Source organism: Callorhinus ursinus, unplaced genomic scaffold, assembly GCF_003265705.2.
Source record: "Callorhinus ursinus isolate GAN/ISIS: 27379988/994484 unplaced genomic scaffold, GSC_fseal_2.0 scaffold10, whole genome shotgun sequence".
Taxonomy (NCBI): Eukaryota; Metazoa; Chordata; class Mammalia; order Carnivora; family Otariidae; genus Callorhinus; species Callorhinus ursinus.
The window spans coordinates 64,751,250-64,767,783 of record NW_027397072.1 but is presented as its reverse complement, the minus strand read 5'-3'; positions in this window follow the sequence as shown (position 1 = coordinate 64,767,783).

The following is a 16,534-nucleotide window of genomic DNA, read 5'->3' as shown; positions in this document are numbered from 1 at the left end:
GACCCTATCAGGATTTCCTCAACATTTGACTCTGATTCTCTCTGTATACTGGTTTCTTCATATTTGCTTTACCCTTATGACCTCATTTAATCCCAGTTACTTTCCAAAGTCTCTACCTCTTAATATCCCAGTGGGGACAGGGTTTCCAAATATGAATTTGGGGAGGAGACAAACAGGCAGTCCATAATATTTCATTCCTGGCTTCCAAAATTCATGTCCTGTTCACATGCAAAATACATTTATCCTATCTCAACAACCTTAAAAGTCTTAACTTGTTCCAATATCAACTCTGAAGTCTAAAATCCAAAGTCTTACCTAAATATCTGAATAAGCTATGAGTGAAACTCAAGGTATGGTTCATCCTGAAGCAAATTCCTCTTCACCTGTGAATCTGTGAAAACAAATGTGCTTCCAGATTATGGTGGTAGGACAGGCATAGGACAGACATTCCCGTTCCAAGATGGAGAAATAGGCAAGGAGAGTTAATGGATCCCAAGTAAGTCTAAAACCTAACAGGACAAACAGTAATAAATCTTAAGGCTCAAGTATAATACTTTTTGGTTTGATGCTCCACTTTCCAGTCTCGCTTGGGTGGCAGTTTTCCCCCCATGGCTTATAGGACAGTGGCTCTATAGTGGCTTTACCCCTACAGCAGCTCTCTGCCTAGGCCCTGTGGCTCTTCAGGGCTCTCTGCCCTGTGCCTCTAGCTCTCCTAGTCTGGGGTCCTAGCTTGTAGCTCCAATGGGCAGCCACATCCTTTGAAATCTAGGTTGAGGTAGCCATGCCACTCATGGCTCTGCTGAGTATAGCCTACACTAAGCTCATTGCAGGGTCCAATCCTTGAGGCACAGGGCAGGGGCATTCTGGCCTGTCTTACTGGATAGGTATCCCCCTCCTGTTAATCTACCTCATCTCCCAGGCCCTTCTACACTGGGCCTGTGATGGGAGTGGCAGCCCTGATAGTGTCTGATTTGATTTGGGGGGTCATTCTTCAATTACCTTGTTATTTTTCAGTTGTCTTGAAATAGTTCCTGGCTTCTGTTCAGATGGCTGATCTATACTAATCACCTTATCAAAGGTTTGCTTGGCTGCAACCTTAATGTTCTCATTTTTTGTAATATGGATAGGCTAATAATTTTCCAAATCTTTAAATTCTGCTTATTTTTAAGTATTTTTTTTAAAATCCCAGTTACTTAACATACAGTATAATATTAGTTTTAGGTGTACAATATAGTGACTCAACACTTCCATAGAACATCCCATGCTCATCACAACAAGTGCACTCTTTAATCCCCATCACCTGTTTCACCCATACTCCCACCTACCTCCCCCTCTGGTAACCATCAGTTTGTTCTCTATAGTTAAGAGTCTGTTTCTTGGTTTGCACTCCCCCCTCTTTTTTTCCCTTTTGCTAGTTTGTTTTGTTTCTTAAATTCCACATATGAGTGAAATCATATGGTATTTGTCTTTTTCTGACTGACTTATTTCGCTTAGCATAATGCTCTCTAGCTCCATCCATGTTGTTGCAAATGGGAAGATTTCATTCTTTTTTATGACTGAGTAATATTACACTGTGTGTGTAGATACATACATACATACATACATACACACACTTACCTCTTTATCCATTCATCAGTCTGTGAACACTTGGGCTGTTTCCATAATTTGGCTATTGTAGATAATGCTGCTATAAACATTGGGGTGCATATATCCCTTTGAATTGGCATTTTAGTATTCTCTCGGTAAATGCTTAGTAGTGCAATTCCTGGATTTGTTGAGTAGTTCTATTTTTAACTTTTTGAAGAACCAACATACTGTTTTCCAGAGTGGCCGCACCAGTTTGCATTCCCACCAACAGTGCAAGAGGGTTCCCCTTTCTCCACATCCTTGCCAATGCCTGTTATTTCCTGTGTTGTTGATTTTAACCATGATGACAGGTGTGAGGTGAAATCTCATTATAGTTTTGCTTTATATTTTCCTGATGATCAGTGATATTGAGGATCTTTTCATGTGTCTGTTGGCCGTCTGTATTTCTTCTTTGGAAAAATGTCTATCATGTCTTCTGCCCATTTTCTAATTAGATTATTCATTTTGGGTGTTGAATTTTGTAAGGTCTTCATAGATTTTGGATACTATCCCTTTATCAGATATGTCATTTGCAAATATCTTCTCCCATTCCATAGGCTGGCTTTTAATTTTGTTGATTGTTTCTTTCATTGTGCAGAAGCTTTTTATCTTGATGAAGTCCCAATAGTTCATTTTTTTAAAAGATTTTATTTATTTATTTGAAAGAGAAAAATATAGCGAGAGAGGGAACACAAGCAGGGGGAGTAGGAGAGGGAGAAGTAGGTTTCCTGCTGAGCAGGAAGCCCTTTGCGGGGCTCAATCCCAGAACCCTGGGATCATGACCTGAGCCGAAGGCAGACGCTTAACAACTGAGCCACCCAGGCGTCCCCCTTTGCTTTTGCTTCCCTTCTCTCAGGAGACATACCTAGAAAGAAGTTGCTATAGCTGATGTCAAAGAGGTCTGCCTGTGCTTCCCTCCAGGATTTTTATGGTTTCCTGTCTCACATTTAGGCCTTTGTTCTATTTTGAATTTATTTTTGTGTATGGTGTAAGAAAGTGGTCTACTTTCATTCTTCTGCATGTTGTTGTCCAGTTTTTCCCAACACCATTTGTTAAGAGACTCTTTTTCCCTTTGGATATTCTTTTCTGCTTTGTTGAAGATTAATTGACCATTTGGTTGTGGATTAATTTCTGGGTTTTCTATTCTGTTCTATTCATCTATACATCAGTTTTTGTGCCATTACCATACTGTTTTGATCACTACAGCTTTGTAATATAACTTGAAGTCTGGAATTGTGATGCCTCCAGCTTTGCTTTTCTTTTTCAAGGTTGCTTTGTCTTTTCATGGTCTTTTGTGGTTCCATACAAATTTTAGGATTGCTTGTTGTAGCTCTGTGAAAAATGCTTTTGGTATTTTGATAGGGATTGCATTGAATGTGTAGTTTGCTTTGGATAGTATAGACATATTTTAACAATATTTGTTTTTCCAATTTATGAGCATGGAATGTTTTTCCATTTCTTTGTGTCATCTTCAGTTTCTTTGATCAGTATTTTTTTGGTTAGGTTTATTCCTATCCTATTGTTTTTGGTGCAGTTGTAAATGGTATTGCTTTCTTGATTTCTCTTTCTGCTGCTTCATTATTATTGTATAGAAATGCAACAGATTTCTATATGCTGATTTGTATCCTGTGACTTTACGGAATTTGTTTATCAGTTCTAGCAGTACTTTTCAAGTGCATATGGAACGTTCTCCAGAATAGATCACGTATTAGGTCACATAACAGGCCTCTGTGAATATAAAAAGATTGAAATCATACCATACACCTTTTCTGACGACAGTGCTATGAAACTAGAAATCAACCATAAGAAAAAAAATCTGGAAAGACCACAAATACATGGAGGTTAAACAACATGCTACTTAACAATGAATGGGTCAACCAGAAAATCAAAGAAGAAATAAAAAAAAATTCATGAAAATGAAAACACAATGGCCCAAAACTTTTGGGTTGCAGTAAATGCAATCTGAAAAGGGAAGTATATAGCAATATAGGCCTACCTCAAGAAGCACAAAAATCTTAACCTAATTTTATACCTAAAGGAACTAGAAAAAGAACAATAAATGAAGCCTAAAGGCAGCAGAAGGAAGGAAATAATAAAGATTAGAGCAGAAATAAATGATATAGAAATAAAAAACCCCAGTAGAACAGCTCAATGAAACCAGGAGCTGGTTCTTTGAAAAAAGTAATAAAATTGATAAACCTCTAGCCAGACTTATCAAAAAGAAAAGCAAAAGGACCCAAGTAAATGAAATTACAAATGAGAGAGGAAAGATAATAACCAACACCACAGAAATACAAACAATTATAAGAGACTATTATGAAAAACTATATGCTAACAAATTATACAACATGAAAGAAATGGATAAATTCCTAGAAACATAAACTATCAAAACTGAAATAAGAAATAATAGAAAACTTGAACAGACCAATAACCAGCAAAGAAATTGAATCAGTAATAAAAAAACTCCCAACAAACAAGAGTCCAGGGCCAGACAGCTTCACAGGTGAATTCTACCAAATATTTGAAGAAGAGTTAATACCTATTCTCAAACTATCCCAAAAAATAGAAAAAGAAGGAAAACTTGCAAATTTGTTCTGTGAGGCCAGCATTACCCTGATACCAAAACCAGATAAATACTCCACTAAAAACGAGAACTACAGACCAATATCCCTGATGAACATGGATGCAGAAATTCTCAGTAAAATACTAGTAAACCGAATCCAACAATACATTAAGGAAATCGTTAACCATAATCAAGTGGGATTTATTCCTGGGATGTAGCGTGGTTCATTAACTGCAAATCAATCAATATGATACATCACATCAACAAGAGAAAGGATAAGAACCATATGATCTTTTCAGTAGTTGCAGAAAAAGCATTTGACCAAGTACAATATTCATTCATGATAAAAGCCCTCAACAAAGTAGGGTTAGAGAGAACATACCTTAACATAAGAAAGGCCATATATGAAACACCCACAGCTAATATCAATCCTCAGTGGGGAAAAACAGCTTTTCCTCTACAGTCAGGAACAAGACAGGGATCACCACTGTTGTTCAACATAGTACTGGGAGTCCTAGCCTTAGCAATCAGACAACAAAAAGAAATAGAAGGCACCCAAATTGGCAAGGAAGAACTGTAACTTTACTATTTGCAGATGACACAATAATCTATATAGAAAACCCAAAATACTCCATCAAAAAATCTGCTTAATTTTGCTTAACAATTCCATCTTTAAGTCATTTCTCTCTCCTCACATTTTTTTCCAGAAGATTTTATTTATCTGGGAGAGAACGAGAGTGAGCATACAAGCAGGGGGAGTGGGAGAGGGAGAAGCAGGACCCTGGGGTCATGACCTGAGCCGAAGGCAGATGCTTAACTGCCTGAGCCACCCAAGCGCCCCATCTCTCCTCACATTTTATTCTTCACACTTTGCTTAGAAACAGTTTCAGCTGAATAGCCAATTTCATCTCTCATAAATTCTACCTTCCATAAAATACTAGAACACAAACACAATTCAGCCAAGTTCTTTGCTACTTTATAATAAGGATTGTCTTTCCTCCAGTTTCTAGTGACATGTTACTCATTTTTGTCTGAAACCTCACCAGAATGGCCTTCATTCACCATATTTCTACCAACATTCTGTTCAAGATTTCTTAGGTATTCTCTAAGGCGACTGAGACTTTCTCTACAGCTTTCTTCTTTTCTTTCTGAGCTCTTACCAGAATCTTCCTTAATGGTCTCTTTATGACAGTGTAGGTTTATTTCATTATGCACTTCAAAACTTTTTTAGCTTTTGCTCATTATCAGTTCCAAAACCACTTCTATATTTTTAGGTATTTGTTAAAGCAGCACATCTACTTCTTGGTGCCAATTTCTGTCTTATCTTGGGCTACAATATTAAAAATACCATTGACTGGATGACTTACAAACAACAGAATTTATTTTTCACAGTTCAGGAGGCTGGCAGTCTGAGTTCAGGGTGTCAGCATGATTGAGTTCCAGCGAAAGCCTTCTTCTGGATTGTGCACTGCCAGCTTCTCAATGTATTTTCACATGGAAGAGAGCAGAGAGAAAACAAGCTCTCTTATGACTCTTATAAGAGTACTAATTCCATTCATTAGGGCTCTATCCTCATGATCTCTTCTAATTCTAATTACCTTTCAAAGGCCTGCCTCCTATTATCATCCCATTGGTGGAGTTTCAACATATGAATTTTGGGACAGTACAAGGATTCAGTTCCATAATATATGTATGTACTACATTTTGTTTAACCTTTCATCCATTGAGAAACACTTGGATTATTTCCACCTTTTGGTTACTATGAATAATACTGCCATGAACATGATTGTACAGATACCTTTTCAAGACCCTGTTTTCAGTTCTTTTGGACCCAGAAGTGGAATTGATAGATTATATAGGCCTTCTGTTTTTAAGGTTTTGAGGAACCTCCATACTGTTTTCATAATGGCTGCATCATTTTACATTATCACCAACAGTGCACAAGAGTTATAATTTCTCCACATTCTCATCAACACTTGTTATTTTTTATTTTGTTGATGGTAGCAATTCTGATTGATGTAGAAATTCATTCTTTGTAGAAATTCCCCAGTCTTAAGCTATATGTCCATCTCTTTTTTTCCCATTTAAGAAAACATGTAACTGAATGAGGATGATTTTATTATGTCTTGTCAGATATCTGTTCTAATTCATTTTTAGTCATTAAGGACTAATAATTTGCCTATTTTTAGTAACATTTAGTATACAATCTCATACTGTCTGGTAAGAATTATAAATGGAGGCTCAATAATACAAGTATGGTGTATATAGAAGGCTTAATTCTTAAACTTGAACTTATTTGCTAGAAAGCGGTGATTCATATTTTCTATTTTCTATCAGCATTCCTTCTTTGCTATATGATTTTTAATCCCAAATCAATTTTAGCCTTAATTCTATAGACCCATCTAATTTGAGCAATTGAATGTATTTTATGAATGGAAATAAGAGTAAATCACTATTTTGATAAAGTCTGAGTCTCTCATTATGTGTTAGGCAGTGTGCTAGGTGCTGGGGATAAAATGAACAAGACAGGGTTCTGCCCTCGCTAGGTATACTGTCTAATTCTGGAGGTAGACATCAATAAACAAATTAACCAAATAGTTTTAATTACAATTGTGACAAATTCTATGAAGAGAGGGTATGTAATGGAAATTCCATCTAAGCAGGAATGGGATGGGGAAGAAAGGCTTCTCTGAGAACTGACTTGTAAATTAAAGCTGAAATTGAGTGGTTGTTTAATAAGATGATAATGGTCTGTTGATAGGCATGACTGTATGGATGGATGAGGGAGGACTCCAGGCTAGGTTAGAAAATATTTAAAAATCCATAGGCTGGAAAGACTAGCAATTTAGGAACCAAATGTAGGTGCATATGAAAGAAGCATAAAGAAATAAGGGAGGAAAGGAGTTAAGATGGCAAAGTAGTAGGGGGACCCTGGGCTTGCCTCATCCCTCAAACACAGCTAGATCAACATCAAATCATTTTGAACACCTAGGAAATCAATCTGAGGATTAAGAGAACAATCTGCACAATTAGAGGGAGAGAATGTGGCAGGCGTAATTTGACAAACAAATCAAAGCACACCTAGTTAAAGTTCCAAACACTCACCACTGCAAGCAAGGAGGAACTTTGCAGATAACTGACCTGCAGGAAAGAACAGCCAAAACATGACAGCAGAGTGCACACAGCATATACCAGGGTACTTCCTGAAGTGCCAGGCATAGTGCATGATCCCTTCTTTTTTTTTGTTATTTGTATTATTGTGTTCAATTAGCCAGCATATAGTACATCATTAGTTTTTGATGTAGTGTTCAGCAATTCATTAGTTGAGTATAACACTCAGTGCTCATCACCACATGTGCCCCCCTTAATGCCCATCACCCAGTTACCCCACCCCCACCCCCTCCCTTCTGTAACCCTTAGTTTGTTTCCCGGAGTCCAGAGTCTCTCATGGTTTGTCTCCCTCTCCGATTTCTTCCCATTCAGTTTTCCCTCCCTTCCCCTGTGGTCCTCCATGCTATTCCTTATGTTCCACATATGAGTGAAACCATATGGTAATTGACTTTCTCTGCCTGACTTATTTAACTTAGCATAATCCCTTCCAGTTCCATCCATGTTGATGCAAATCCTTTCTGATGGCTGAGTAATATTCCATTGTATATATGAACCACATCTTCTTTATCCATTCATCTGTTGAAGGGCATCTTGGCTCCTTCCACAGTTTGGCTATCATGGACATTGCTGTTATGAACATTGGGGTGCATATGCCCCTTCTTTTCACTATGTCTGTATCTTTGGGGTAAATACTTAGGAGCGCAATTGCTGGGTTGTAGGGTAGCTCTATTTTTAGCATCTTGAGGAACCTCCAGTGTATGATCCCTTCTTAATAAAGTATTACTCTCAGGAGCAGGAAACCTAATAAGGTTTCATAACATGCAAAAGACAGAAACCTAGACATAATGACAAGGTGGAGGAATTCTCCCTAAAAGAAAGATCAAGAAGAAATCACAGCCAGGGATTTTCTGAAAATAGATAAGCAATATATCTGAACAAGAATTTAGAACAACAGTCATAATATTTTAGCTGGGCTTGAAAGAAATGTAGAAGACACCAGAGAAACCCTGGCTGCAGAGATAAAAGACCTAAAAACTAGTCAGGCCAAAATAAAAAAATGTTATGACTGAGATGCAAAACCAATTGGGTTTAATCACAGTGAGGATGGAAGAAGCAGAGGATTAAATAGGTGATACAGGAAATAAAATTATGGAAAATAACGAAGCCAAAAAGAAAGAAAGAAAACTATTAGATCACGAATGTAGACTTAAGGAACTCAGTGATTCCATGAAGTGCAATAATATCCATACCATAGGAGTCCCAGAAGAAGAAGAGCAGGAAAAAGGGGAGAAGGTTTATTTGAACAAATTATAGCTGAGAACTTCCCTAATCTGGGGAAGGAAACAGGCATTCAAGTCCAAGAAGCAGAGAACTCCCCTCACAATAAAAAAAAAAAAAAAAAAAACAGATCAACACCAAGATATATCATAGTAAAACTTGCAAAATACAAAGATAAAGAGAATTCTGAAAGCAGCTATGGACAAAAGTTCCTTTACCTAAAAGGGTGGACACGTGGTTAGCAGCAGATCTTTCCATAGAAACTTGTCAGGCCAGAAGAGAGTGGCAGGATATACTCAACATGCTAAATGGTAAAATATGCAGCCAAGAATACTATATTCAGTAAGGTTGTCGTTCAGAATGGAAGGAGAGATAAAGAGTTTCTAAGACAAGCAAAAACTAACGGAGTTTGTGAACACTAAACCTCAAAGGGGACCCTTTGAGTGGGAAAGAGAGGACAGAAGCAACAAAGACTAGAGAGGAGCAGAGACATTCTATAGGAACAGTGACTTTACAGGTAATACAATGGCACTAAATTCCTATTTATCAGTAATTACTCTGAATTTAAATGCTCAGATGAAAAGACCTAGGATATCAGAATGGATAAAAAAACCAAGACCCATTGATATGCTGCATATAAGAGACTCATCTTAGACCTAAAGACACCTCCAGATTATTGAAAGTGAAGGGGTGGAGAACTATCTATCATGCTAATGGACATCACAAGAAAGCTAGAGTAGCCATACTTATAGTAGATAAACTGCATTTTTTTAAAAGATTTTATTTATTTATTTAACAGAGGGAGAGATATAGTGAGAGAGGGAATACAAGCAGGGGGAGTGGGAGAGGGAGAATCAGGCCTCCTGCTGAGCAGGGAGCCCGATGCGGGGCTCGATCCCAGGATCCTGGGATCATGACCTGAGCCGAAGGCAGATGCTAACAACTGAGCCACCCAGGTGCCCCCAGATAAACTAGATTTTTTTTTTTAAGATTTTATTTATTTATTTGACAGAGAGATAGCAAGAGAGGGAACACAAGCAGGGGGAGTGGGAGAGGGAGAAGCTGGCTTCCCACTGAGCAGGGAGCCGGATGTGGGGCTTGATCCCAGGACCCTGGGATCATGACCTGAGCCGAAGGCAGATGCTTAACGACTGAACCACCCAGGTGCCCCAGATAAACTAGATTTTAAATCAAAGACTGTAATAAGACACGAAGAAGGGCACTGTATCATAATAAAGGGATCTATCCAACAAGATCTAAAAATTGTAAATATTTATGCCCCCAACTTGGGAGCAGCCAAATATATAAATTAATAGCAAACTTAAAGAAACTCATAGATAATAATACAATAATAGTACGGGACTTTAACACCCCACTCACAACAATGGACAGACCATTTAAGCAGAAGATCAACAAGGAAACATTGACTTTGAATGACACACTGGACCAGATGGACTTAACGGATATGTTAAGAATGTTTCATCTTCAAGCACCAGAATACACATTCTTTTTGAGTGCATATGGAACATTCTCTAGAATAGATCACATACTAAGTGGTAAATCAGGTCTCAATCAGTACAAAAATATTGAGATCATATCATGCATATTTTCAGACCACAACATAATGAAACTTGAAGTCAACCACAAGAAAAAGTTTGGAAAGATTGCAAATACATTCTACTAAAGAATGAATGGATTAACCAGGAAATTAAAGAAGAAATAAAAAGTACATGGAAGCAAATGAAAATGAAAACACAACCACAACTGTCCAAAACCTTTGGGTTGCAACAAAGGTAGTCCTAGAGGGAATTATATAACAATACAGGTCTACCTTAAGAAGCAGGAAAAGTCTCAAATATACAACCTAACCTTACATCTAAAGGAGCTGGAAAAAGAACAGCAAATAAAGCATAAAACCAGCAGAAGAAGGTAAGTAATAGGGATTAGAGCAGGAAGAAATGATATAGAGATAAAATAAAACAGAACAGATGAAGGAAACCAGGAGCTGGTTCTTTGAAAGAATTAACAAAATGGATAAACCCCTAGACAGACTGATCAAAAAGAAAGGAGAAAGGACCCAAATAAATAAAATCATGAATGAAAGAGGAGAGATTACAACTAACACCATAGAAATACAAACAATTAGAATATTATGAGCAATTATATGCCAGCAAATTGGGCAATATGGAAGAAATGGGTAAATTCCTAAAAACATATAAACTACCAAAACTGAAATAGGAAGAAATAGAAAATTTGAGCAGATTCATAACCAGCAAAGAAATTGAATCAGTAATCAAAAATCTCCCAACAAACAAGAGTCCAGGGCCCGATGGCCTCCCAGGGGAATTCTACCAAACATTTAAAGAAGAATTAATCCCTATTCTGAAGCTGTTCCAAAAGAATAGAAATGGAAGGAAAACTTCCAAACTTATTCTACAAGGCCAGCATTATCTTGATTCCAAAACCAGACAAAGAGCCCACTAAAAAGGAGAATTACAGACCAGTATCTCTGATGAATATGAATGCAAAATTCTCAAGAAGATACTAGCTAATCGAATCCAACAGTACATTGAAAGGATTATTCACCATGATCAAGTGGGATTTATTCCTGGGCTTCAGGGATGGTTCAGTATCCACAAGACAATCAACATGATACATTACATTAATTAATAAAAGGAAGGGTACAAACCATATGATCCTCTCAATAGATGCATAAAAACCATTTGACATGGTGATTAACATAACAATAAAAAAGTAAAAAAATAAAAATAAAAAAAACATTTGACAAAATACAACATCCTTTCTTGATAAAAACAGTAAAGAAAGTAGGGATAGAAAGAACATACCTCAACATCATAAAGGCCATATAGAAAAGACCCACAGCTAATATCATCCTCAGTGGGAAAAAACTGAGAGCCTTTCCTCTACTGTCAGGAACAAGACAAGGATGTCCACTCTCACCATTGCTATTTAACATAGTAGTGGAAGTCAGCCTCCACAATCAGACAACAAAAAGAAATAAAAGGCATACAAATCGGCAAGGAAGAAGTTAAACTTTTACTATTTGCACATGACATTATACTCTATGTAGAAAACCCGAAAGACTCCACCAAAAAATTGCTAGAATTAATACATGAATTCAGCAAAGTTGCAGGATATAAAATCAATGTACAGAAATGTGTTGCATTTCTATACACCAATAATGAAGCAGCAGAAAGAGAAATCAGAGTTAGTCCCATTTACAATTGCACCAAAACCCGTAAGATACCTGGGAATAAACCTAACAAAGAAGTAAAAGATCTGTACAGTTAAACGATAGAACACTTATGAAAGAAATTGAGGAAGACACAAAGAAATGGAAAAACATTCCATGCACATGGATTGGAAGAACAAATATTGTTAAAATATCTATACTACTCAAAGGAATCTACACATTCAATGCAATTCCAATCAATATAACACCAAAATTTTTCACAGAACTAGAACAAACAATCCTAAAATTTATATGGAACTAGGAAAGACCCTGAATAACCAAAGTAATGTTGAAAAAGAAAAGCAAAGTGGGAGACATCACAATCCCAGACTTCAAGCTGAATTACAAAGCTGTAATTATCAAGACAGTATGATACTGGCACAAAAACAGATACAGAGATCAATGGAACAGAAGAGAAAACCCAGAAGTGGACCCACAACTATATGGTCAACTAATTTTTGACAAAGGAAAGAAGATCCAATAAGAAAAGGACAGTCTCTTCAAGAAATGGTGTTGGGAAAACTGGACAGCAACATGCAAAAGAATGAAACTGGACCATTTTCTTACAAAAATCATAAAAAATAAATTAGAAATGGATGAAAGACCTAAATGTTAAGACAGGAGACCATCAAAATCCTAGAGGAGACCACAGGCAGTAACCTCTTTGACCTCAGTCATAGCAACTTCTTACTAGATATGTCACTAGAGGCAAGGGAAACAAAAGCAAAAATGAAACTATTGGGACTTCATCAAGGTAAAGAGCTTCTGCACAGTGAAGGAGACAATAAAACCAAAGTCAGTCTCCAGAATGGGAGAAGATATTTACAAATGATATATCAGATAAAGGGCTACTATCCAAAATCTATAAAGAACTTATTAAACTCAACACCCGAAAAATAAACAGTCTAGTTAGAAATGGGCAGAAGATGTGAGCAGACATTTCTCCAAAGAAGACACACAAATGGCTAACAGACACATGAGAAAATGTTCAGTATCACTCATCACAAGGGAAATATAACTCAAAACCACATTGAGGTACCACCTCACACCTGTCAGAATGGCTAAAATTAACAACTCAGGAAACAATAGATGTTGGTGAGGACGTGGAGAAAGGGAAACCCTCTCACACTGTTTGTGGGAATACAAACTGGTGCAGCTACTCTGGAAAACAGAATGGAGGTTCCTCAAAAAGTTCAGCAATTTCACTACTAGGTATTTATCCAAAGGATACAAAAATGCTGATTTTAAGGGGCACATGCACCCCGATGTTTATAGCAGTAGTATCAACAATAGCCAAATTATGCAAAGAGCCCAAATGTCCATTGACTGATGAATGTAAAAATATGTGGTATATACATACAATGGAGTATTCCTCACCCATCAAAAAGAATGAAATCTTGCCATTTGCAATGATGTGGATGGAGCTAGAGTGTATTATGGTAAGTGAAATAAGTCAGAGAAAGAAAGACACAAATATCATATGATTTCACTTATATGTGCAGCTTAAGAAACAAAACAGATGAACATAAGGGTAGGGAAGGATAAATAAAATAAGATAAAAACAGAGAGGGAGGCAAACCATAAAAGACTCTTAACTATAAAGAACAAACTGAGGGTTGCTGGAGGGGTATTGGGTGGGGAGGATGGGCTAAATGGGTGATGGACATTAAGGAGGGCGCTTGTGATGAGCTCTGGGGTGTTGTATGTAAGTGATGAATCACTTAATTGTACTCCTGAAACCAATACTACACTATATGTTAACTAACTTGAATTTACATAAAATCTTGGAAGAAAAAAAACTAAGGGAAAAAGAAACAAGAGAGAAACTGGTAGGAGCCCAGGATGGAGATATGCAAGAGCTAAATCTTGCAGGCTATGCTAGACCACATTTTCAAAGAATGTTTTTGGGCTTCTGATCAAGATTGCACATGTGTTTGTATACAGTGTTTGAATTCAACACAAATAGTAATGATCTATAAAATATAAAAACAGGAGCAAAAACCCAAAATAAATAGTTGGGTTCTAGAACAAGCTAAATATTTCTGCAGAACAAAAACAGAATAGAAACACAAAATGGGGGATGAAGTTGAAGCCATGAGTTTTCTGTATCTGACACAGGACACTGTCAGCGGTGGAACAAGAAATTGGCTCCTGTAGACTAATGGGCATTAAATGTGGTGAATTGATAGGGAACCATAGCTAGGTTCACTGGTTGGAGCCAAGGGCTGTTACAAGCTTTCCTGGCAGTCTTACTGCCTAAGTTCCAAAATACAGGAAAGCATTTGATGGCAAATTAGCCTACCAAATCAACAGTCTTTTTACTTTCAATTTTTTTCCCCCAAATTAACAATCTTCGATGTGAATTTTTCTCCAGGGAATAGAAGAGGGAAATCAGCAAGTCATTCTAATGAATCTAGTATAATACTGATGTGAAAACTAGGCAATAAAAGGTTAAGAAAAAATCTCACCTTGAATTTGGATGTAAAAAAGTCTCCAAAAGCTACTAACACATTTAACTGAGCAGTACATAATGAAAGTTACAGCATGACCAAGTACAGTTGGTTCTAGGAAAGCATGAATGCATGAGTATTTGAAAAGCTAATAAAATAATGTATGATTAATGAACCAAATAAAAAATCTATATGATTACCTGTGTAAAAGCAGCAAAAATAAATATAATTCAACCTTGCTTCATAGTTTAAAAAAAAAACCTTAGCAGATGGAAGGCAAATAAAATATGTGGGTTCGGTTGTTTTTTTAATCTACCCAGGAGCCATTCCTGAACTCCTTTTCCTTGTTTACTTCCTACTATCAAGATGAAAAAAGCCAGATACTCATTTTCTTAGCCTCTCTACTTTTTAAGATTTTATTTATTCATTTGAGAGAGGCAGAGTGCACGCAGGGGGAGAAAGATAAGCAGATGCCATGCTGAGGGCAGAGCTCAATGTGGGGCTTGATCCCCAAACCGCAAGATCATGACCTGAGCCAATATCAAAAGTCAGAGGCCCAACCAACTGAGAGCCACCCAAGTGCCTCTTAGCCTCTCTTCTGTAAGGATGGCCATATGACCTAGTTCTGGACAATCAAATGTAAAGAGTATTCTGATGGGGAGCCTCTGGAAATGACTTTCCTCCCTGATAAAAGAAATGCGCAATCCTTTTCCTTTTTTGCACCCTAGCTACCCACTGTTTCTTCCCTATATGTACATGTGATGCTTGGAATTATGCCATTGCATTGAGGAATGAAGAAGGATGCCAGTTAAAATTTCTTCTATGCAGTGTTATACTGCAGATCCTAGTCAATGCAAGAAGATAGAGAAGAAAAGTTAAAAAATTAGAAAAAAATAATTTGCCATAGATATGATTGCTTTCATAGAAAACTGGAAAGCATATGTAGACACGTTACAGAACTAGTAATGGAGTTTTGCAGGTTTTCTGGATTCAAGATCAACTGAAAAAAGATTATGTAGCCACTAGCCACCACAGAAAGAAATTAATACATATAACATTGCATAATAAATTATAAAGTACTTAGGACTACCTCTAACAGAATTTTGTAATGCTTTTAAAAAGGGGATAATTTCAAAATGTTTACTGAAGTATATAGGATTTGAATAAAAGGAGACAGGGCTTTGGAATTGAAATACTCATTTTAAAGAAGCATCAATTTACCTCAAACTAATCTATATTTTCTATGCAGTTTCTACTCAAACCCTAAAAGGGTTTGTTGGGAGTCTTAACAGCTCCTCACAAAATTAGTGTGAAATTACAAAGAGAACAGATAAATGTTATGACTTTATAGTAGAATACTGTGAGGTTCAAATGAATGAACTACAGCTAAGAGTTACACCTCAAAAAACCTAACACTGAGCAGAAAAGTCAAGTTTCCCACTGATGTGTAAGTTATGTCTTTTATGTAAAATTTGAAAATGAGGAATACTAATGTTTATTTGTACATACATAGGTATTCATAGATTTAAAAAAATATGGGGTAATGATAAATACCAGATTCAAGACAATGTTACCTCTGAGGAAAAAGAAGGGAAAGGGATAGGGGTGAAATCTGTATGGGCTTAAATTGCTTGAAATATTTTATTTCTTAATCTGAGAGTCTATTACATGGATGTTTATTATAAAATCTATGATTTTTGTATGCCTGAAATGTTTCACAGTGATCTTTCTTTCTGTCTTCTGTCTTCCTGTCTTTCTTTCTCTCTTTCTGTCTTTTTATGTATCTATTGTCCATCATCTCTCTATGTACCCATCTTCATCTGCCTGTCATCCGCCTATCTGACGCATGCAGGACAAAATGGAGAGTAGTTCTACGAGTATTAGGTTATTCTCTTTACTTTGCTGAATATTTTAAAAATGGAAGTTTCTAAAAGATTATGCTCGCTACTGTGTGGATAATGTATCAGAGAAGTTAAAAAGGGGTGTGAAATACCATTGAGTCTTATTGCAATAGCAGATAGAAGAAAATAGTGAATCTGAAAATTGTTTCGGAAGTGGAATGGAGGTCTGTGGAGACTATTTGAAAATGGGGGAAAAGGCTGGTGGGAGCCTGGTTCTCCTGTTTCTGCCATGAGCCACCTAGTGGACAATAAAGTGACTTACATTGCTAGAAAATCCATGTGGAAAGAGTGCTGTTGATGGTTGGGGTAATGTGACCCCCCTATTTATTGAATTTTAGTATTCACAATTTAT